Source organism: Rutidosis leptorrhynchoides, chromosome 10 (genome assembly GCF_046630445.1).
Source record: "Rutidosis leptorrhynchoides isolate AG116_Rl617_1_P2 chromosome 10, CSIRO_AGI_Rlap_v1, whole genome shotgun sequence".
NCBI classification, from domain to species: domain Eukaryota; kingdom Viridiplantae; phylum Streptophyta; class Magnoliopsida; order Asterales; family Asteraceae; genus Rutidosis; species Rutidosis leptorrhynchoides.
The window spans coordinates 300641427-300656904 of NC_092342.1; positions in this window are offsets into that span (position 1 = coordinate 300641427).

Below are 15478 nucleotides of genomic sequence, written 5' to 3' on the forward strand. Positions count from 1 at the left end.
GCAGCAGCTCGAAAGCATGATACTGTCCGCTTTGGGCCACAAGCCGATCACCGACAGGACACATTCCCCGGATCACACCTACCCGCACGGTTTTAAACGCGTCATACCAGAAGAGGTATCCACACCCTTATAAGGAGTGCTTTGTTTTCCTCTCCCACCGATGTGGGACGAGTCTGTTACAAAAGATATGTATTCGCAAAGTTCACACAGATCTTAATATAGCGGATCCTCTCACGAAGCTCTTACATGGAGCAAAACATAATGGACATGTTTGTGCATTAGGGCTTCGATATTCTAGTGACTGGTCATGATCTGTTTTGAGTATTGTAACGGAACAAAATTGTTCAAACTCATTAATATAATTATGGTATTAATTTATTTTGAGACATGTTCCTATTTTGCATATTTTATCCATGAATAAGTAATTATTCTAAATTTCGTAGTCGATCACATTTGTGGGAATAAGTGTAAGGTTTAGACTATTATGAACTTGGATTGGTATGCATTCACGGGATGAATGTGGGGCAAGGTTGCAACCAATGTTCATAGATATTTGTGGGATACAAATATTGGAAGACTCGCCCTCAAGATTCACTAAATGGAGCCTTTGTGGTTGATCACATGTAATCTTGAGTAAAGGCGAATATCATTGTATCCTCTGACCTGAGATACATATTGGGTTCGGATATTTACTAAGTATTGTACCTTGATTCTTTCCTTCGCTATTCTGAAATATGGTAGTTCACAAGGAAGAGCTCAGGTGTAATACAAAGTATGTATCTAGGACATATGTAGTCAAGATGGAATTCGTCCCTCTTATTCGTTGAGAGTCAGATGCCTAAGGTCTGATAAAGTTAAATCTATAAGAGAGTGATCACTCTGTATCTCTTGGATTTAACATGACATCTAAGATGAAAGGATATAATGAAAGATTCACCTGTTCATAATTGAGACGGGAACTTGAAAGGGATGATGTTATTGAATGGCACAAAGTCATAAAATATTGGGGGTGATGGACGGTCGTTAGGTCACATCCGTCACTTGCATTAATTTCTTATGTTTCTCGTGCAAGTGGGAGATTGAAAGTATTTCGTATGCCCGAGAGACATATTAAATTAATGTGGCTAATGTGTTATGATCCAAGTCGGGTCATACCCAATAACAAGCTTACCGACACCTTATATGTATTTATCTTAACAATTGGATCGTTAAATAAATACGCGACACTTGAACTTTGGAAAATCGGTTTTCTAAAATATTATCACTTGAGATAAATTATTTGGATAATTTATATTTAATTATTTATAGGCTTAAATAATTATGTTGTGTTATATTTTATAAACGGGTTTATAAAATGTAAGTAACTTAACAAATGCATGTGTTTTATTACATGTTTATTAATAACAAGTTATGTAATAAAAATTGATTGAATTTTTTTTTTTAAAAACCATGGTGGTGGACGGTTTTTGAGAGTCCCCATGGCTACTCTCATGCTAGCTTTTGTTATTTTAAGATTACACAACTAACCATGAGCATGCTTGTCCTTTTAACCATGCATTGACTCAAAAATTGAAGTGATAACTTGGAAAAACTCTTTTCTTCTCCTCCTACATACTGCTGGCTGAAACTTTGGTGTGGGAAAAGAGGGTTTTTGCTTGCTAATTAAATTCATCAAGTGTCCAAAAATCCTAACCAAATAATAGAAGGTGTTGGTGATTGAAAGCTTGGGGTATTACTTGCTTGAGGCTTCAAGTTAGAAGCTATATTCTCCATCATCCTCTCCTTCATTTTGCTGTCCAAAATTCAGCCCTCAAACAATCTTTGAGGAGGTATAAACACTCTTCTTTACTTGTTATATTTGTAAGCATATTATCAAGACTTGATATCTACTTGGAATTCAAATAAATGGTTATATATATACACTTGTTTTCTTAATAAATCATGCTTCCGCTTGCTATATATCTTACTAAATTGGTTTAGTAATTATGTTAACATTAAGAACATGTTGTTATATTGAATTCCAACATAAACTTGTTCGCAAACAAAAGTTAATCCATATAACTTGACTTTTAAAATCAACTAAACACATGTTCTATATCTATATGATATGCTAACTTAATGATTTAAAACCTAGAAACACGATGAACACCATAAAATCGGATATACGCCGTCATAGTGAAACCGGGGGTTGTTTTGGTTTGGATAATTAAACACTATGATAAACTTAGATTTAAAAGTTGTTCTTCTGGAAAAATTATTTTTCATATGAACATGAAACTATATCCAAAAATCTTGGTTAAACTCAAAGTGAAAGTATGTTTTTCAAAATGGTCATCAAGATGTCGTTCTTTCGACGGAAATGACTACCTCTTTAGTAATTGACATGTAACTTAAATTTTCGACTATAAACCTATACTTTTTATTTTTAGATTCTTAAATTAGAGTTCAATATGAAACCATAGCAATTTGATTCACTCAAAACGGATTTGAAATGAAGAAGTTATGGGTAAAACAAGATTGGATATTTTTGATCTTTTTAGCTACGGGAAATGTTTAACAAATCTATACAAATCATATCCTAGCTAACTTATATTGTATTATACATGTATTATAATATATTATGTAATCTTGGGATACCATAGACACGTATGCAAATGTTTTGACATATCATATCGACCCATGTATATATATAATTTGGAATAACCATAGACACTCTATATGCAGTAATGTTGGAGTTAGCTATACAGGGTTGAGGTTGATTCCAAAAATATATATACTTTGAGTTGTGATCTAGCCTGAGACATGTATACACTGGGTCGTGGATTGATTCAAGATAATATATATCGATTTATTTCTGTACATCTAACTGTGGACAACTAGTTGTAGGTTATTAACGAGGACAGCTGACTTAATACACTCAAATCTTTAAAACATAATAAAAATGGTTGTAATTATATTTTGATCATACTTTGATATATATGTACATATTTGTATAGGTTCACGAATCGATCCGTGGCCAAGTCTTATTTCCGAGGAAGGAAATATCTGTGAAAGTGAGTTATAGTCCCACTTTTAAAATCTAATATTTTTGGGATGAGAATACATGCAGGTTTTATAAATGATTTATAAAATAGACACAAGTACGTGAAACTACATTCTATGGTTGAATTAGGGAACATACACCCTAATTGACGCGAATCCTAAAGATAGATCTATTGGGCCTAACAAACCCCATCCAAAGTACCGGATGCTTTAGTACTTCGAAATTTATATCATATCCGAAGGGTGTCCCGGAATGATGAGGATATTCTTATATATGCATCTTGTTAATGTCGGTTATCAGATGTTCACCATATGAATGATTTTTATCTCTATGTATGGGATGTGTATTGAAATATGAAATCTTGTGGTCTATTGTTACGATTTGATATATATAGGTTAAACCTATAACTCACCAACATTTTTTGTTGACGTTTAAAGCATGTTTATTCTCAGGTGAATACTAAGAGCTTCCGCTGTTGCATACTAAAATAAGGACAAGATATGGAGTCCATGTTTGTATGATATTGTGTAAAAACTGCATTCAAGAAACATATGTTGATGTATTATATTTCTATTGTAAACAATTATGTAATGGTCATGTGTAAACAGTATATTTTAGATTATCATTATTTGATAATCTACGTAATGCTTTTAAAACCTTTATTGATAAAATAAAGGTTATGGTTGTTTTAAAAATGAATGCAGTCTTTGAAAAACGTCTCATATAGAGGTCAAAACCTCGCAACGAAATCAATTAATATGGAACGTTTATAATCAATATGAACGGGACATTTCAGTTGGTATCAGAGCGTTGGTCTTAGAGAACCAGAAAATTTGAATTAATGTGTCTTATTGAGTTTGTTAGGATGCATTAGTGAGTCTGGACTTCGACCATGTTTTCTTTAAAAATGATTGCTTAACATTTTTGTTGGAAACTATATATTATTAACATGTAAATATTATGTGATATATTAATCTCTTAACATGTTTGATTTTGTGTGATAGATGCCTACCTCTAGCACAAATCCCATTGAATCACCTAATAATGACGAAGAGTCGAATATATATTGGCAAGATTCACAAGTTCCCGAAGAACCGGAAGAAGAGGAAACGGAACCGGAAGAAGAGGAACCAGAAGAAGAGGAACTGGAAGAAGAAGAGGTTTCGGAGGGGGGAATAGTAGGAACCACAGAAAACCAGTCAAATAAAAGAAAATCCTCAACTAATGGACCAAAGTTAATAATGGTCAATGGTGTTTCCGCTAAGGAAGCAAAATATTGGGAAAATTACCAATTTTCCAATGAATCGGATCCTGATGAGGATTCCGATGATGTTATAGAAATTACCCCGACCCAATTTAATGAGGCAAAAGAAAATAATAAGGGAAAAGGCATCAAAATAGAGAAATCTGATTCCGACCCCGATGAACTTTATATGTACCGTCAACACCCGTATTTTCAATATCGTGACAATAACTCGGGAACCTCTAAACCACCAGGTTTTTCTAAACCAATGTGGAAAACGATGGCTCGTATTAGAGGAACATCATATATCCCTAGAAAATTAGGAAAAAGAACCAATTCCGAAGAAGAAGAAACCAGTGATTCAGATTAGAGGGGTGTGAGCATGTTGTGTAATAAATGTATTGTAGTGTGCTTGTACTTTTATGTTCTATGTAAAAATTGCTTGTATTGTTTGTTATTACGAATCTAATCCTTGTCTATTTTACAGTATAAAAACAAAATGGACGTTAAGGGTAGACAACCGAATATTTTAGAAGACCTACCAGAGGATATGATTGAGGAAATCTTGTCTAGAGTCGGTCAGAATTCATCAGCACTTTTAGTTATAGCGAATTAACTTGTCAAACATTTGAAAGACTTTCCAGAAATGCCTTAGTTTATAAAAGGTTTTCCTTTGATAGGTGGGGTATATCACATTGGGGAGACTTTAAGTTACGCAGTGTTTTCTTTAAAGCGTTAAATGCGGGGAACCCAAATACAATTTTACGCTATGGGTTAAGAACCTATTTTGACTCAACATATCGCAACATAGGATTTCGTGAATTAGAAAGAGCTTCTAACATGCAACATAAAGAAGCATGTTATGCTTACGGGTTAGTGATGTTCGCTTCTTACCAAAGTGAGAAAAAGACATCGGATTGCAGCTTTTAAATAAAACTTTCCCACAAGTGACTTATTCAGTAGTTGGGGTGAGAAACAAGGTTTTTAGATTATTACGGGGCTGTTGGACATTACGAAACCCTCGTCCTTTTGACGACATTACAATATGCTGCCTAGCCAATGATCATAACGGTTATTTTTCACAAGACCAAGGATGGGAAGTCGTCTTAGTAAAACCAGAATGCATGACTTGTTTCTGGACTTATGAATTACGTGTTTTTATTTCCTTTGCTGAACAACTTGCGTATTAACTAGATTTATCTTCAAAACTGTCATGTATCCTAGTGTACTATATTTCATGTTATATGTAATATAGCGAAGTTGTAAGTTTGAAGAATATTTGTATGTGATCTATTATTATAATCAGTTTTTCATATAGAATTGTAGTAGTTGAATTGTATATTAGCTACTAAGTATGAACTTAACGGGTAGGTAGTACCCGAATTTAAACTTATAAAATGCTAATATGAAGAAAAAGCTTTTATAAATGAGTTCATATTATGCTACGAGATACTATTGACTACTCTTAATATTCTGTATGATTAACTTGTTTCATTTGACTATTTTGAAGGAAGTGGCACCGACTACTCGACACACCTTGAATATGAGCGAAGAGGAATTTCTTGCCTTTCTTGCTTCAAACATAGCCACAGTACAGGCCGCGCTACATACCAACAATAACTCTGAATCTAGCAATACAGCTAACGGCGTAAGAAATCGTGTAGGATGCTCCTACAAGGAATTCACTGCCTGCAAACCTTCAGAATTTGATGGGACGAAGGACCAATCGGATTGAAACGGTGGACCGAGAAAGTTGAATCGGTGTTTGCCATAAGTAAGTGTGCTGAAGGAGACAAAGTGAAGTACGCTACGCATACCTTCATAGGTATTGCGTTAACATGGTGGAATACCTATCTAGAGCAAGTGGGACAAGATGCTACTTACGCGCTACCGTGGTCAGCATTCAAGCACTTGATGAACGAGAAGTACCGTCCCAGAACCGAGGTCAATATGCTCAAGTCAAAACTTAGAGGGTTACGAACACAGGGATTCGATATTACTTCGTATGAAAGACGATTCACAGAATTGTGCCTACTGTGTCCGAGAGCGTTCGAAGATGAGGAAGAGAAGATCGACGCATTTGTGAAAGGGTTACCGGAGAGAATCCAAGAAGATATAAGTTCACACGAGCCTGCCTCCATACAAAAGGCATGTAGAATGGCTCACAAACTAGTGAACCAGATTGAGGAAAGAATTAAAGAACAGGCGGCCGAAGAGGCCAACGTGAAGCTAGTAAAAAAAAAGTGGGAGGAAAACGGTGATAAGAGTCACCAATACAACAAAAACTATCCCAACAATCGCAACATCAATCGCAACTACAACAAACGGCACAACAACAACAACAACAACAACAACTACAACAATCATCCCAACAACAATAACAACTGCAACAACAACAACAACAATCAGAAGCAGCTATGCCAAAGGTGTGAAAAGTATCACTCATGGTTCTGCACCAAATTTTGCAACAAGTGTAAAAGAAATGGTCATAGCGCGGAGAAGTGTGAGGTCTATGGACTAGGGGTTAACAGAACGAAAGGAACAAATGGTGTCGGAACGAGTAATGGCGGAGCAAGTAGTGTCGGAGCAAGTTATGCCAATGTAGTTTGTTATAAATGTGAAAAACTGGGCCACATTATTAGAAATTTGCCGAACCAGGAGAACACGAATAGACAAGGCCGCGGAAGAGTTTTCAATATTAATGCGGCAGAGGCACAGGAAGACCCGGAACTTGTTACGAGTACGTTTCTTATTGACAATAAACTTGCTTATGTTTTATTTGATTCGGGTACGGATAGAAGCTATATGAGTAGAGATTTTTGTGCTAAATTAAGTTGTCCATTGACGCCGTTGGATAGTAAATTTTTAATCGAATTAGCAAACGGTAAATTAATTTCAGCAGATTATATATGCCGGAATCGAGAAATTAAACTGGGTAGCAAAATATTTAAGATTGATTTGATACCAGTAGAGTTAGGGAGTTTTGATGTAATAGTTAGCATGGACTGGCTGAAGGAGATGAAAGCAGAGATCGTATGTTACAAAAATACAATTCGCATTGTACGAGAAGAAGGAGAATCCTTAATGGTGTACGGATAAAAGGGCAACACGAAGCTACATCTTATTAGTAATTTGAAGGCACAAAAACTAATAAGAAAAGGTTGCTATGCTATTCTAGCACACGTCGAGAAAGTACAAACTGAAGAAAAGAGCATCAATGATGTTCCCGTCATAAAAGAATTTCCCGATGTATTTCTGAAAGAATTACTGGGACTACCTCCAAATCGATCTGTTGAATTTCAAATAGATCTTGTACCAGGAGCTGCACCAATAGCTCGTGCTCCTTACAGACTTGCACCCAGCGAGATGAAAGAACTGCAAAGCCAACTGCAAGAACTATTAGAATGTGGTTTCATTCGACCAAGCACATCACCATGGGGAGCTCCTTTTTTGTTTGTCAAGAAGAAGGATGGTACATTTAGGTTGTGTATTGACTACAGAGAGTTGAATAAACTTACCATCAAAAACCGTTATCCACTGCCGAGAATTGACGACTTATTTGATCAACTACAAGGCTCGTCGGTTTATTCGAAAATCAATTTACGTTCTGGATATCATCAAATGCGAGTAAAGGAGGATGATATTCCAAAAACTGCTTTTAGGACGCGTTATGGTCATTACGAGTTTATGGTTATGCCGTTTGGATTGTCTAACGCACCAGCTGTGTTCATGGACCTTATGAACCGAGTGTTGTAACGACCCGACAAAATCGTCATTGACGGCGCCGTTAACTTAGGTCCCATTACGTGGTCGTAGTCCCTATATGAGACGCGTTTGACCAAAATTATGTCGCATTCATTTGAAACGTTCAAGACTTACAAAGTTAAAAAGTATAAATGAAATAACTTGCGACATAATATAAGTTGAAAATCACAGTTGCTATAAATAGCGTAAGTATGTAAACATTTGTTTGAATCCAAAGGTGCTATCACTAGCGTATGCATGTATGCTTGACTCCAAGCAAGTAATCAAAGTGTATGCATGTATACTTGACCCCAAGCAAGTATGAGTGTACGCGGAAGCATGTATCAAATAGGCAAGTATGAACCTGAGAAACATATAGAAAACTGTCAACAAAAAACGTTGGCGAAATCATAGGTGTATTAGTAAACGTTGTATTTGAACCACATGATTTAATATAAGATGATTATCAAAATCATTTGCATTCCAAATGTGACGACCCGGAAATTTTTGACCAAATTTAAACCTAATCTTTATATGATCTCGACACGATAAGCAAAGTTGAATTTCAAAAATGTTGAACTGTGTTTATGTATTCATTTAATCTCGACCATTCCCGACGATTCACGAACAATTAATTGTAAATAGATATGTGTGTGTGTGTATATATATATATATATATATATATATATATATATATATATATATATATATATATATATATATATATATATATATATATATTTGTCTTGGTCCAACATGAATCCACACCCACAAATTATATTTCTGTTCACTATTACTGTTTTCGGTTTAAATTACAAGTGTCATTCACGTTAAAGTTATTGGATTACTGTTAGTGCTGAAATATTCTCATTAATTTGGTTTCTTCTTAACATTATAGCCAATAATATATACATGCATACAATGATGGTTATACATCAAAATCAAACGTTTTGTTTCTTTCTTGCGATTAGATTAAAATGTTACTATCAAACATATATGTATACACCTCAGCAAGCACTAACCTAAGATACCACCTTTATTAGTTTTACTTCTTTCTATGCTAACCATACAATAAATTCCAAGACACCACCACCTTATTTTCTCATATAAATCTATACATACAACAAGTGCTTAATCAAACCAAACTCACTTATTTTTTTTTGCAAGGACTCAAGCTAATAGATCATTAACCTTGTCTTTTTATTGTTCCTTCATAAACCCATATCCGCCATCTTCACCACTCACCTTCACCACCACCGAAAACGTTGACAAACCTACGAACTACCACCTTGTTACTACTAAAGGTTACAGCTACTTTTATATAACAAATTATGTTTGGAATCCGAGAATATCACTACAAACTCTATATCACTCGTCCCCTCTCTTTCCTATTTACAATCAAAAACCAAACACCATTTTCATCATCTCCCATAATAAAACCCACATCAACCATAACCGGCACCTCCACCATTCGCTATCTTTCTTTTCTTCATGTTTCTGTTTGCAGCCCAAGAACAAACCGGGATCAAAACATTAATGTTACTGCTATGGGAAGCATTCTGTTTCTGCTACAGCTACACGTAACCATTGTAAGCCACCACTACAACTCAATTATGCTACTACTACTTCCATTCATTTACTGTTGTTGCAGCCTAATACCAACCAAAACACCACTGCCACTGTTAACAGTTTCTGCTACAGCTGTTTTTGCAGCAATGAAACCATCATGAAACTGACACCCTGTGAGGACTTTAACTCACCTTCCTTCCCCGTTGAACCACCACCACCACAGCTGGATCATCACCACACCTTCAAGATTGTTGCTCATTTCTTTCTGGTTGGAAAAGTAAACAACAATCAAGAAATCACCACAACCCATCACCATATATGTTCGAACCATATTACTATCTCTGGTAATGCTCGACAATACCATAACTATATATCATCATTCAGTATGCTATTTACTCTGTTTCTGTTTTGACTCACCATCAAACAACCATCATTAAAAACACTACGAATACATTATCTAATATACTTCTGTTCGAATATACTAATTGTTGCAACCATCTTATTGTCCATCTGACTTCGATGGAACCCAAACCCAATTCAAAACAAAATGAACTACTGCTCAGGATAATCAGCTACTACTGGTATTATAAGGGCTATTATTATTTCTCAGATGAACACCATCACCACTTGTACTTTTGTTTTTAATTCCTATCGAGCAAAACCCTAATGAACAACTTCCATTAAACTATCTGTTTTGTTCTGTGATCGAAGCTACTGCCATAACCCTGTTCAGTTTCAAGTACCGATCACAATGACCCACAACCCATCAAACCATGTAAAAAAATAATAAATAAATAAATAATAATAATAATAATAATAATAATAATAATAATAATAATAATAATAATAATAATAATAATAATAATAATAATAATAATAATAATAATAATAATAAATATAAAAACCTGCAACCTCTTCGGACTGCACTATTGCATCTTTCTGTCTCTGATTCAGATCGAAACTCACTCAAGAACAATCCCAAAATTTCTATTTCTGCCTCTACTAGTCGACTGTGATGTGGTGGTAAACAGGATGATTGATGATGACGATAATGATTATGATGATTATGAAGAAAAGAAGAGAAGATGAATGAATAAAAACATGATAACGGTGATGATTATTGATTAATTGAACGATGATGATTTTTTTTCCTGCGTTTTGTTCCTGATGATCTCGACCTAATTTGGGAACCACCAACAAAATGCGTAATTTGCCTTTTTATTAGGTATTAATATTTTATTCTAATTATTATTATTATTATTATTATTATTATTATTATTATTATTATTATTATTATTATTATTATTATTATTATTATTATTATTATTATTATTATTATTATAAGAATCATTATTAGAATTACTATTATTATTATTATTATTATCATTTTTATTATTATTAAAAGAATCATCATTTTTTTTTTAAATTATCATTTTTATTATAATTTTCATTTTCATTAAAATTATAAGTATTATCAAAAGTATCATTTAAAAATTATTGAGATTTATATTATTATTAAAATTACCTTTTTATTTAAAATTTCATTACCATTATTGTTATTATATTATTATAATAAATAAATATTTTGTATATAAAAAAATACTTATACTAAAATTTATTAATATTACCTATGATTATATATTAAAAATATTAACAATTCTATTATGAATATACAAAATAAATACATATATATAATGCAATTGCAGATATAAAATATATTTGAATTTAGTACAAATTGTATATATAAACTACAACACTACATATATAAATACTATATCATTAATAGATGGAATTATTTGATTTTCATTATATGTTTTAATATATATAACTAATATAGGTTCGTGAATCCAAGGCCAACCCTGCATTGTTCAATATAGTCATATGTATTTTTACTACAAAATACATTAGGTGAGTTCATTTGCTCCCTTTTACTCTTTATATTTTTGAGACTGAGAATACATGCGCTGTTTTTACAACTGCCTTATTAAATGCTTTTGAATTATATTTTGGACTGCGAATACATGAAATGCTTTTATAAATGTTTGACGAGATAGACACAATCAAAACATTCCTCGAATGAATTATTATGCAGACAGAAGTTCTGCGGATTATTATTGAATTATGTGGACATGATAATTGCCACCATTGAATTATGTGGACATGATAATTGCCACCATTGAATTATATGGACATGATAATTGCCACCATTGAATTATGTGGACATGATAATTGCCACCAGTTGATGTGAATGTTATATATCGAGAGAATGATTTTATACACAGGTTATGTGTATGTTATTTTTGTGCACAAGATATGTGTACGGTTGCTATGATTTATGAAAATGGTTTCGTACACGAGAAAGATGTACTGTATTTAAAAGATATAGCATGTACATTACAGGTGGGTATAGGATTCGGGCCCATTTGTACCATGCAGCATTTAAATTTTGTGGTCTATCAAAATGATGAATTTTATTGTTTTATGATAAACTGATGTGAAGCGAGGTGTATATAAAATAGCTTATATTTTACTAGGAAAAACTATTAAATACGATACAATTTTACACAAGATATTTATTTATTTATAGAATGGATATACTTAAACCTTGCTACAACACTTATAGGCAGTGTACCTAATCGTACAGTAGTGTAGTTTTTAGTAAGTCCGGTTCGTTCCACAGGGAAATCTTTAAACAAAGCTCAACGCTATATTAGTTTATTTTTATAAAAATACAAACATATATATAAGTAATATTATTATTATAAAGGGGGGTTTTTACCGTTTAATGACCGGTTTGTCGATTTTAAGATTTTAGTCGCAGTTAAAACCTAATGTAAAATATAAAATAAATACAAAACTTAAATTAAAGCGTAAAGTAAATAACGATAATGAAATTGCGAATAATAAAAATGCGAGAAAATAAAATTGCGATAATTAAAAAGTACGATAATTAAAAGTGCGATAAAATAAAATAACAATAAATAAAAGTGCGATAATTAGAAGTGCAATTAAATATAAAATAAAGGAAATTAAATATGAAATAAAAGAATTATGCTTATTTAAACTTCCGTAATCATGATGTTTGACGTGTTGATTTTAGTTTTATGCCCATGGGTTAATTTTCCTTTGTCCTGGATTATTCAATATGTCCGTCTGGTTTTTGTCCATAACAGTCCATCAGTCATAAATATAAATTGCAAGTGTCCTTGTCAAATTATTATTATACCCGAAGTTAAATATTCCAACTAATTGGGGATTCGAATTGTAACAAGGTTTTAATACTTTGTTTAATGAATACACCAGGTTATCGACTGCGTGTAAACCAAGGTTTTACTACTTTGTTAACAATTACACCAATTACCCTTGAATGTAATTTCACCCCTGTTTTAATTATTCTAGTGGCTATTAATCCATTCCCGTGTCCGGTTAAATGAACGATTATTCGTACATATAAATACCCCGCCCATCGTGTCCGATCGAGTGTATATGGTAAATTATAGGGACGCCCAATTGTAAATCTTTATATTAACATTAACAAACTTTCATTTAGTTAAACAAATATAAAGCCCATTAATAGCCCATAGTCTAGTTTCCACAAGTGTCGTTCTTTTGTCCAAACCCCAATTATGGTACAAAGCCCAATTACCCAATTTTAGTAATTAGCCCAACATCATGATTACTTCGTTTTAAATAAGCATAATAATAACTTAGCTACGAGACATTAATATAAAAAGGTTGAACATAACTTACAATGATTAAAAATAGCGTAGCGTTACACGGACAGAATTTCGACTTACACCCTTACAACATTCGCTAACATACCATTATTATTAGGATTTAAAATTAAAATTAAAATTAAAATATAAATTATATATATATATTACGTATATATTGAGAGAGAGATTGAGAAATAAGATATGAAATTTGATCAGAATTCGGTTGGCTTTATAGCCAGAGTTGAAAATTGGGGCTCCGCGACTCGCGGCAAAATGCCCTTAAAACTCCGCGAGTCGCGGAGATGTATTTACAGCTCACACCCTTGGAGTTTCTTGCTGCCGACGGTTTTTAATATATATATATATAATATATATATAATTAATATAATTAATTATATATTATATTATATTTATATACATAGTTAACTTGTAATTTTTAGTCCGTTGCGTCGAGCGTTAAGAGTTGACTCTGGTCCCGGTTCCGGATTTTTGAACGTCCTCGCGTACAATTTAATATCTTGTACTTTGCGTTTTGAATCTTGTACTCTTGTGATTTCGAGACGTTTCTTATCAATAATTGGAACCTTTTTTATTGTCTTTTGTTCTTTTGAGCTTTTTGGTCGTTTGCGTCTTCAATTCGTCGAATCTGTCTTTTGTCTTCACCTTTTATTATTTAAACGAATATCACTTGTAAATAGAACAATTGCAACTAAAAGCTTGTCTTTCTTGAGGAATAATGCTATGAAATATATGTTCGTTTTTAGCATTATCAAATATTCCCACACTTGAGCGTTGCTTGTCCTCAAGCAATATTGTCTTGAAATACTAGAATCACTTCTTTATTCTTCACACTTTGTACATCAGTGATTTCTATACGGCGGTATAAACAATGGTAGTAACGATATGGTTTACAGTCCCACATGACTATAAAAATTTAGATCCATTAAGGAAATTGGATCTTTATGAAAACATTTGATCTTTTGAAATCTAGTTTTTACCCTAGATTAGTTTTCCGGAATAACCCTTTACCGGTGTTTGCAAAATATTTTTGTGGGTTTGGTGGGTTTCAGATTTGAAAATTTTAGCTCAAAACTTGCGGTTTTGTGTCACCCACTTGCTAACCTTGTATTTGGAAAGCAACACGTCCAGTTTACTTGTTCCGTATATTACCTTTCGGCAAACTACCGTCCGGTTGTAAAGGAAAGCGTTGAACAAGCAACTGTTAAGGCAATGTCCCGTGACATGCTTTTGATTATGGTCTATAACGTGTCGGACGCAATTACTATCCTTGGTAGGAGCAATAGTAAAGCTCACCCTTATAATTTGTCGGTTTGGCACAAAGTCCTGTCTTTGACCATGCTATGCAACCACCGTTCTTACGGTTGACACCCGATTTAGTTCAGGTGACCTAATGAATTCCAGGTGAATTCCTAGGATTTTACGTTCAATGGTAATGAACGCATTGAAAATAGGGTTTTCAGAAAACAAATCGGTTTGTAATTTTTTTATCAAAATATTTTCTCGTTTAAGCTCGAGTTTAGATATCATTGAATTCCATGAGTTTGAATTCTCAATCTTTAAGGTCAATCTCTAGGATTGAGTAATATCAGTCTTAAAAGCTGATTTTTAATCTTTAAGGAGATTATCCTTTCTGGGGATCTGATTCATTAGTCTTATCCAGCTAATTTGCATGGTGCCCCCCCATTGTACGAGATAAATCCTTCTCATGGTTAGGATAAATCTGACCACTTGGCGACCCTGTTTAATGCTGAGGTCCGTGGATTTCCTGCTGATTTTAGTGATGACTTTTCTAGATTTTTCGTCAACCTACAGCTGGTCTGGACGACAACTTCATGACCTAAATCAAGAAGCGCGTTTCTTTTTCGGAAGACTTTACTTCCTTTTAATGATGGAATTGATTCATCGTGTAGATCCATTTCTTCTTTTCTTTCATCGGGTAAAACAGTTTAGTTTAGTTCAAAGCAAAAGTTTTTTCGGCTATTTGTTACAGATATATGTGACATATGTTTAAAATAATTTGGTAAATTTTCCCACACTTGGCTTTTATTTTCCTTTTTATCGTCCTCTATTCCATTTTAAATGAATTTTAACATTTTAGTTTGTTTCTCAATTTATGTCCTTTCCGAGGTAACAATAATTTCG